Source organism: Peromyscus californicus, unplaced genomic scaffold, assembly GCF_007827085.1.
Source record: "Peromyscus californicus insignis strain IS unplaced genomic scaffold, ASM782708v3 Scaffold_14__1_contigs__length_90479793_seg_2, whole genome shotgun sequence".
Classification (NCBI taxonomy): Eukaryota; Metazoa; Chordata; class Mammalia; order Rodentia; family Cricetidae; genus Peromyscus; species Peromyscus californicus.
In genome coordinates this window covers 57,595,080-57,605,172 of record NW_026294436.1, presented here as the reverse complement: position 1 = coordinate 57,605,172, position 10,093 = coordinate 57,595,080, and the positions used below count along the sequence as shown (strand labels likewise).

The 10,093-nt window shown below is 42.6% G+C and overlaps 1 protein-coding gene across 1 annotated transcript in view; it reads left to right on the top strand.

Annotated features, from left to right (window-relative positions):
- Atp1a4 (ATPase Na+/K+ transporting subunit alpha 4) overlaps positions 1-10,093 on the top strand; it is a 50,233-nt gene that overhangs the window by 1,919 nt on the left and 38,221 nt on the right. The window lies entirely within an intron of this gene.

Genomic DNA, 10,093 nt, shown 5'->3' with positions numbered 1-10,093 from the left:
GAATAACCATGAGAAGTCAGCTCCAGCACAAGCTATGTACCGGTCCCTTTTAACTCTCACTGTGGTAGTGGCGGTGGTAGGACTTGGCATCCTAGCAGCGCTCAGTGACTGCAGCTCACTCTGTGCCTTTAAAATATCAGTTTTCATTGTAAAAGTTAAGAATAGAACCGGACTAGAGATCACTTCGATCTCACCTCAGGGCCTGTGTTCTTGTTGGATCCTCTGCCAAGAACACTTTTCTTTCCCATGCCTGGCTTTCTCCCCTTCATTCAGACATTAACTTAGACATTACGGCTCCTGGGAAGTGCCTTCATAGCTGCCTCAGGCAACTAGCATTCCTGGCATTTTTTTTCTATTCAATTTGCTTTTATTCGTAAATCCTAACTCAAATTTAGGTATGGAAACAGATGGATGGATGAATGGATGGATGGATGGATGGATGGGTGGATGGATGGATGGGTGGATGGTTGGATATGATATGTTAAGGTATATTCACATAACGGAAGCCGAAGAGATGGCTCATTGGTTAAGATCACTAGATGCTCTTCCAGAGAGGATCAAGGTTCAAGTCCTAGCATCCACATGGTGGCTCATAGCTTTCTGTAACTGCAGTCCCAGATGGTTCAAACCCTTTTATTTATTTATTTATTTAGGCTTCTGTAGGCACTGCATGCATATGGTGCACAGACATGCATGTAGGCAAAACACTCACTGTCTTAGTCACTGTTCTATGGTTGTGAAGAGACACCGTGACCAAGGCAATTCTTACAAAGGGAGGCATTTAATTGAGGGTTTGCTTAAAGTTCCAAAAGTGTAGTCCATTATCATTCATGGCGTGGAGCGTGGCAGCATATAAGCAGGCATATAAGCAGAGAAGTAACGAAGAGCTACATTAGGCAGAGAGAGATGAGACCTAGCTAGGGTTTTTAAAACATCCAAGTCTACCCGCAGCACCCTCCTCCCCCCGCCCCTGTGATACACCTACTTCAACAAGGCCACACCTCTTAATCCTTCACAATAGTCCATCATTGGGAACCAAGCTTGCTAAAATATGGGAACCTGTAGGGGCCAATCTTATTGAAACTACCACGCTGTACACACAAACTGCATAAATAAATAAAAAGAAAAAAATATAGAGAAACCCAACTACCTTCGAGAGGATCATTGCCAAGGGATAAGAGACTCTACTGACGAGCCGGGCCAGCGTCTTTAATCCCAGCACTCGGGAGGCAGAGCCAGGCGGATCTCTGTGAGTTCGAGGCCAGCCTGGGCTACCAAGTGAGTTCCAGGAAAGGCTCAAAGCTACACAGAGAAACCCTGCCTCGAAAAACAAAACAAAAGAGAGAGACTCTACTGAGAGTAATGCTAGAAAGCAGGGCCAGGCTTCCACCCAGGAGGAAGTACCCCCATAGCATGACTCCTTTACTGAGAGAACTAGAAATGTGAAAATTCACCAGAAAAAGACGACAAGCTAAATGATCAAAATGCCAAGAACACATCCCAAAATGGTAGAAAATTAGTAGTTCAGTATCAATAACAAAGGGAGATGCTGAAAAAACAAACAAACAAAAATCCACTAAAAAAAAACAACAAAAAAAACAAGGTCTCATTGTGTATCTCTGGCATGCTTGAAACTAGAGATTTAGACTAGACTAGTCTCAAACTCAGATCTACCTGCCTCTGCCTCTGCCTCCGGAGTGCTGGGATTAAACGTGTGAACTCAGCCAAATGAGTCTTTAAAAAAACTCCCTTGAGCTGGGTGGGCTAATGGCATATGTCAGTAATCTCAGCCTCTGGAGGTGTGTGAATTCAAGACCAGCCTGGACCACAGAGTAAGACTGTGTCTCAACACCAAGGGGCTGAAGATGGCTCAGCAGTGAAGAACACTCACTGCTCTCCCAGAAGACCCAAGACCCATCTTTGGTTCCCAGCACCTACATCCAATGATTCCCAAACACCTTTAACTTCAGTTCAAGGAGGATCTGATGTCCTCTTCTGGTCTCTGTTGGCATCTGCATTCACGTGGTGTTACCTACCTACACTTGAGTAGACACATAGACATACTATAAAATAATCTTTTAAAAACTTAGCTCCGCCGGGCGGTGGTGGCGCACGCCTTTAATCCCAGCACTCGGGAGGCAGAGCCAGGCGGATCTCTGTGAGTTCAAGGCCAACCTGGGCTACCAAGTGAGTTCCAGGAAAGGCACAAAGCTACACAGAGAAACCCTGTCTCGAAAAACCAAAAAAAAAAAAAAAAAAAAAAACTTAGCTCCAAGATTCAAGATTTTTTTCCTTGAATTCTTTGAAGAATATTCTTTTGTTTTGTTTTGTTTTTTGAGACAGGGTTTCTCTGTGTAGCTTTTAGAGCCTGTCCTGGAACTCACTCTGTAGACCAGGCTGGCCTTGAACTCCCAGAGATCCCCTGCCTCTGCCTCCCAAGTGCTGGGATTAAAGGTGTGCCCCACCACTGCCCGGCTGAAGAATATTCTCATATTATTTAACCTCTACTAGAATATGAGGGGGAACATTTTGAATTGCCTAGTCTATTTTATGAGAGACAAGTATCATTTTAATAAAATTTTATAATGCTTATAATAACTCCATGGAATTCGAGGAAATATATTACAAGGAAAATGTTAGTAACAACTCATGCAGACTGGAAACATGACTAAATAATCATTTTAAACGACACTAAGAAGGCTAACTGTAAAACTCAGCATCTACTCTTGGTTCAGATATTGAGGAAAAAACATACTGGGAAATATAATTGTGTTCAGAAAAGAGAGAAAGGGATGAAGTCCAGAAAACTAATAACAGCAACTATACCTTTGAAACCCTGAGTAAGAAATTAGCACTTAAAAAATGCGAATAGGGGCTGGGGAGGTAGCTACCAACTGGTAAAGTGCTTGTCTCATAAGCATAAGGACCTGAGTTCAGATTCCCACCCCCACCCCCACTCCCCCACCCCCCGCCTCCAAGCACACATGTAAAAAGCCAAGTATTTTTATGTATATGGCTGTGATCCTAATGCTGGGAGGTATAGACAGGAAGATTCTGTTGCTTGTTGGCTGGCTAGTCTTGCTGAATCAGAGAATTTTATGTTCAGTGAGAGACTTTCCCAAAAAATAAGATGAGGAGTGATTGAGGAAGACAACCAGCATCTACCTGTACACACACACACACACACACACACACACACACACACACACACACGTGCCCTTGAATCTACACACTCATGAACATTTGCATACACACAAACAAAAAAATTTTTAATTAGCTAGGAGTAGTAGCTCCCATTTGTAAATCCCAGCATTTGGGATATTGAAGCAGAAGAACACACATTTGAGGCCTGCCCAGGCTACATAGTGAGACCATCTTTCAAAAAAAAAAAGTAAAGAGCCAAACTATAACTAGTAAAAAGCACATTGGTTTTTGGAAGAGCACAACTGCCTATAACACCAAGAAAGACATACTGTGGTGTTTTGAATGAGAATAGTCCACGCAAGCTTACATATTTGCATGCTTGGTCCCCAGTTGGTAGAACTGTTTGGGAAGGATTAGGAAGCACGGTCTTGTTGACAGAGTGTGTCACCGATGGCCCTGAGGTCTCAAAAATCCATGCCATTTCCAGTCAGCGTTCTCTCTTTCTCTGCTTTGTGGTTGTTGTTCCAACAGGTAAGCTCTCAGTTCCTGTTCCAGGGCCATGCCTGCCTGCTGCCACATTCCCCACCATGGTGACCATGGACTCTACCCCTCTGGAACTGTGAGCCCCAGCAAACCTTCCTTTATAGGTTGTCTTGATCATGGTGGCTCTTCACAGCATCGGAAAAGTAATCAAGACACAACCCAAATAAAGGAACAGCAGCAGTGACAAAAAGCCCTGGGAAGCTGGAAGCTGGGGGTTACAGGACACAAGTCAGTCAAATGCATCCTTAAATACCAGACACAGAGAACAGAGAGAGAAAGACTTGTTTTTGCAACAGAATCAAAACAAACGTGCTTGAGTCTTAGTGTGTACAGCATGCTGTATTAAAGAAAATTTTAAATCAGGATGACAAAAATAAAAATGTGAATGCATGGAGGACTAATTCTGGCAGCTGCTCAAGAAGACTGCAGGTATAAAGGTAAACAAGCTCCTCTACAGGAGTCAATCCAATATCAACAAACGTCTTCACTGTATTGTTAAAAAACGCAGCCAGGCGGTGGTGGCGCACGCCTTTAATCCCAGCACTCGGGAGGCAGAGCCAGGCGGATCTCTGTGAGTTCGAGGCCAGCCTGGGCTACCAAGTGAGTTCCAGGAAAGGCGCAAAGCTACACAGAGAAACCCTGTCTCGAAAAACCAAAAAACAAAAACAAAAACAAAAACAAAAACGCAACTCACTGTTTGTGAAATTCAGCTGTAGTGGTAACCAGGCAAGAATCTGCATTTTTAAAGAGTAAATTAATAGGTAAGATTGATGCTTGGCCTATTTAACCAAATAGAGTTTTTTGTTTGTTTGTTTGTTTGTTTGTTTGTTTTGTTTTGTTTTCTCGAGACAGGGTTTCTCTGTGTGATTTTGGTTCTTGTCCTGGATCTTGAGCTGCAGACCAGGCTGGCCTCGAACTCACCAAGATCCGCCTGGCTCTACCTCCCAAGTGCTGGGATTAAAGGTGTGCACCACCACTGCCCGGCTAACCAAATAGGTTTTAAACACTTCAGACCTCAGTGACTTCATTATCAAAATCTTATAAAGATGGAATCTGAAACTCACTCTTCATTTGATTTCGATTAGGGAACCATTTGTGAACCAGCTGCTCTGTGCCGGGCATCACACCAGAGGCCGGATATACAGCCAATGAAGGTTGGTGGGGACTGGGCAATTAGCAAGACAACAGATAATGGGCAGGGCAATCTCAGAGGGTAAAAGTGCAGTGAAGTGTTGGAAAGGCCTGGCCAGAGGCGCTACTCTTCTCTGGGAAGGTAAGCTTTGGAGCTAAGGTCTGTGGATCAGAATGAGCTTTCCAAAAACAATTTGAATGAATTCTGTCCCCTCAGCTCTGCCTCTGGGAACCTCCCAGGTTCACATCTGAGTGCTTCACAGAGATGCTGCATACAAAGAAACTTTGGGATTTCAACTTCCTTTCCAACCTTGTTCTTTTCTTTCTTTCTTTTTAAATTATCTTTATAAGTGTTTGCCTGCATGTGTGAACATGCACTACCTGCATGCCTGGTGCCGATGCAGGCCAGAAGAGGGCACTGGATCTCCTGGAACCGAAATTACAGATGGCTGTGAGCTGTCATGTGGGTGCTGGGAACTGAACTTGGATCCCCTGGAAGAGCAGTCAGCTCTTACCTGCTGAGAGGTCTCCCACCTCCTCTAACCTTAAGATTTTTTGTGATCAACATTAAAGACAAGATCTCAATAGGAAAAGGAAATAGAATAGATATTTATGGATGGATGGGGGGGGGCAGTTCTGGAATAGGAAGACCAAGTGAGAGGAGAGAGAGAGTTGTGGGAGGGAATTTTAGCGAGAGACAGCTAAAATTAAGGGACATCTGAGGGATAGTATGGAAACCTAATACAGAAGAAACTTCCTAAAATATATACGTATATGAAGGCGATCTGAATGAAATTGCCAAATAATGGGTAAGACAGAGTCCCGACTGACCATCTCTTGTCATCAAATGAAGCTTCCAGTACCAGGAATGGGTTACATCTAGTTGAGTTGTTGGCCAAAGAGGATCCACAGGAACCCCCGGCAACTCAGGCTGTTGCCAAGACTGTAGGCGGTTCCCCATAAACTGCAGCGAAGCCCCACTGCTGAAGACAACACCTATATAACTCACTGAACATGAAGAAGTCAAGCTTCACAAGTCTTCACCCCTATGTTCCAGGGTCTTTGGTACAGGCTGGTACTCTGCATGCTGTCAAAAGAGAAACATAAACACCAAGCCAGCCTCAAACCCTAGGTCTACAATGGTGTACTCCCTGCATGATATGCTAGGGCAATGGCGGCACAAAGCTTGTGGGAGTAACCAACCAATTACTGATCTGACTTTAGGCCCAGTCCATGAGATAGAACCCATATCCAACAGGGTAACCGAGAACCTAGACTAGATAGTTCAGGACCTAGGGTTAAACCAAGTAAGACTGGTCTAAAAAAGAAAATACACATGATAATAAAATGATTCCTAACGACATTCTGCTATACTCATAGGTAAGTATTTTGTTCAGTCATGGTCAGAGAAGCTTCCTCCTGAAGCAGATGGGAACAGACATGCAGAACCACAGTCAGACATTACACAGAGAACAAGAGATCTTGGAACACTCAGCCCTAAATGGAATGTCTCCATCAGATTCTTCCCCTCAGAGCTCAGGGAATCTTGTGGAAGAGGAGGTAGAAAGAATGTAAGAGACAGAGTGCATGGAGAACACCAAGAATACAAAGCCCTCTAACTCAACATGATCAACGTCCACATGAACTCACAGAGACTGAAGCAGCCTGCACAGAGCCTGCCCTGGTCTGCACCAGGTCCTCTGTGTTTACATTTTGGCCTCCAGTTTAGTGTTTTTAACGGGATTCCTGAGTGTGCAAACAAGTGGGTCTCTGATTCCTCTGCCTTCTCTTGGGCCCTTTTCCCTCTGCTGGTTTGTCTTGTCCAACTTTGATCTGATAGTTTTTATTTTATTGTTTAACTTTACTGGGTTTTTTTTAAATGAATGAATAAATGAGTGAAAACCTAGCCACTAGGGTAAAGGTTAACAACTAAAACTATCATTTACACCTCTGGGAGAAGGAAAATCAGTTTTCTCCAGTGGAATGACACTGGGTATATCAACCACTCCAGGGGGAGGTCTAATGTTCAGTAGTAATTGACCAACAAATAATGGACTTCACTGTATTTTTGTGTGCTTTTATTTTGTTACAGTTTTTTGTTTGTTTTGTTTTTCTTTTTGAATATTGATGTGTTTTATATTCTAGGTTTTGTTCTTATACTTGGTTTTTTTTTTGAGAAAGAACTTAAAGTTGGGAGGGTAAGGAGGGGGAGAGGATCTGGAAGGAGTTGGGGGAGGGGAAGAATATGATCAAAATATATTTAAATTTCAAAATTGCTTTATGTAATAAAATGTAAAAACAAAAACTGAGAAAACATTTGCATTGTAAATGGCAAAAGAGTCTTGACAACTCAATTAAAAAAAAGTAAACAATATAGAATTGAGCAAATGATACTATAATTCACAAAAAGGAAAATGTAATCCAGAAAACCCACCAACATATTGGAGAATCCTCACACAGTAATTCAAAAAAAATTAAAACTCTGAGAAGTCAAGGTCACCCTGCGTGGAGGGTGGACTTCGTTACATCTTACTGCCAAGCTCCAGGGCAGTGCCCTTTTAATAGCAGTAGGCAGAATATTTTAAGATTTTAAATGAGCTTACCATATGATTCAGCAATGGAAATCGATTCTACAGAAATAGAGGCTAAAGCTACCTCTAACCAGTTTGCCACCATGGCAATGTTTTTCATGGTTAAGAAAACAGATGGAAAATGGCCTATCAACAGCTCAGTTGTGGAAGTTACTGTCCAAGCCATGGTCAATACAGACGATGGAAAGCCCGCAGGAGCTGAAAGACAAGCCTCATGCACCTGCCAAGTTGATAAATGAAAGGGGAACTGGATGGTCATGGGAAGATTAAAAATACATCTCCTCTTGGGTCTCTAGCTGAATAAACATAGGAAAAACTGGAAAGATGGGCAGCATGTTAATATCCGTTGTTTCAGACTTGGAAAGTTTGTGAGAAAGGAAAAAGGGACTTCTGGCTTTTATTTAATAAAGTATTTATTTAATATATTTATTATATTATATAAATATATTATATAATAAATATATTTAATAAAAAAACTTTGTAACTTTGTGACACTGGTGTGTGGGTTCATGTGAATCCGTGGAAGGAGACTCAGAGGCATCTTAAGAATGAATCTAGCCTTTCATGGCTGCAGGGAGTGTCCAGCCTCGAAGGACTGGCCTCACTTTCCCCTTGCCTAGGGCATTTTTATTTACTCTCTGTTTACAGTTTAGCCCGTTAATTTCTGTACCTTCTAAGCAACCTGCTAGGAGCTCCCAGAGATAAAATGCCAAGTACAAATTACTTGATTTCTCAGGTACACAGTTTTCCGGTTTCCTGAACCAAGTTTTGCATAGGCCTTTGATGATAAGAGAAACAAAAGGTAAGAAAAATAAAAGGTGTGGTTAAACAAAGGAAGGATTAGGGCTAGGTGCTACTCTTTGGAGCCAGGCTAGGAGCTCAGCAGGAATGCAGCCACAATACTTTTGTTTTTTGTTGTTGGGTTGTTTTTGTTCTTGTTTGTTTTTGGTTTTTGTTTTCTTTGTTTGTTTGTTGAGACAGGGTTTATCTGTGCAGTCCTGGCTGTCCTGGAACTCACTCTGTAGACCAGGCTGGTCTTGAACTCAGAGATCTGCCTGCCTCTGCCTCCTAGGATTAAAGGAGTTTGCCGCTACCACCCAGCCTATACTTTTTTAAATACAAGATCTCACTATGTAGCCCAAGCTGGTCTCAAACTCAAGATTCTCTTGGTTCATCTCCTGAGTGTTGAGATTATTTTATTTTCTATATAGCAGAGGAGATGTATGTGTGTTGGTGTATACATGGGTGTGGAGGCCAGAGGTTGATACATCTGTTGCCCTCCACCATATTTTTTGAGGCAAAGTCTCTTTGAACCAGGAGCTCACTGATTCAGCTAGAGTGGCTAGCCAGCTACCCTCAGGGAACTCTTGTCTGTCTCCCTAGCCCTGTGAATACAGACACACGTCACCACACCCAGCTTTTCACAGGGGCGCTGGGGATCTAAACTGAGGTCCCCAGGCTTGCATGGCAAGCTCTTCATGAACTGAGCTGTGTCCCCACTTACTTTCTCCTTTTTACTAGAGGAGGAAGACAATCTCTGAAGGAAAGAGACGAACCTCTGTTCGGGCTAGGAAGGGGAACCAGTGTGAAGAACCCCATCGGTATAATAGATGCTTAAGGTTCCACCACAGTCAAAACCACATGCAGTTAAACGAATATCAAAGAACAGAAACGTACATGATCTCATAACTGAAAAAATATAATAATTGATAGAAATACATAGCTGCTTCAGATCCTTTTGAATAAAGTGTTAATAATAATTAGCACAATGCACTAACAATTAGCTGAAAAGAAAAAAAAGGCCATGAAGGAGAGTGGGAGGGGCATATGGGATGGTTTGAAGGGAGGAAAGAGAAGGGGAAAAATGTTGTGATTATATTACAATCTAAAAAATTTAAAAATGATTAAAGCATAATTAACACATAAAAGTCCAGGCATTTAGTAAGATCCTAGAGAAGGTAAACAGAAGAGACAAACATATAATTTAATTTTGTACATTTATTTTTTGTGTGCAGTGGCATGACATGAATGTGTAGGTCAGAAGACAACTTGCGAAGTTGGTTCTCTCCTTCCACCATGTGGGTCCCGGGCGTCGAACCTGGGTCATCAAGCTTGGCAACAAGTGCCTTTACCTTCTGAGCCATCTCGTTAGCCAACGCATTTTTTTTTTTTTTAAAGATTTATTTATTTATTATGTATACAATGTTCTGCCTGTATGTATGTCTGCAGGCCAGAAGAGGGCACCAGATCTCATTCTAGATGGTTGTGAGCCACCATGTGGTTGCTGGGAATTGAACTCAGGACCTCTGGAAGAACAGCCAGTGCTCTTAACCTCTGAGCCATCTCTCCAGCCCCTAGCCAACGCATTTTAAAGTAAGAGAATACTGTATTTTTATACGGGACAGTTTTGTTTTCACTGAGAACTGCACACTTAGCTGCATGTAAAACCATGAACAGTGAATCCAAAATAGTCATTGAACCCTCACAGTACACTGCCAGAAGGTATTCTTTGTATGGCGCAAGAAAGGCGTCTTCCAGATGCAGAGATCCACAGCCAGGCACCAGGCTGAGCTCTGGGAATCCAATCGATGAGAGAGAGGAGGGATTCTGCAGGCAGGAAATGTTGAGATCATGATGGGAAGAAGTGCAGAGATGACCAGCCACACCATTGGAGGCCCACAAAC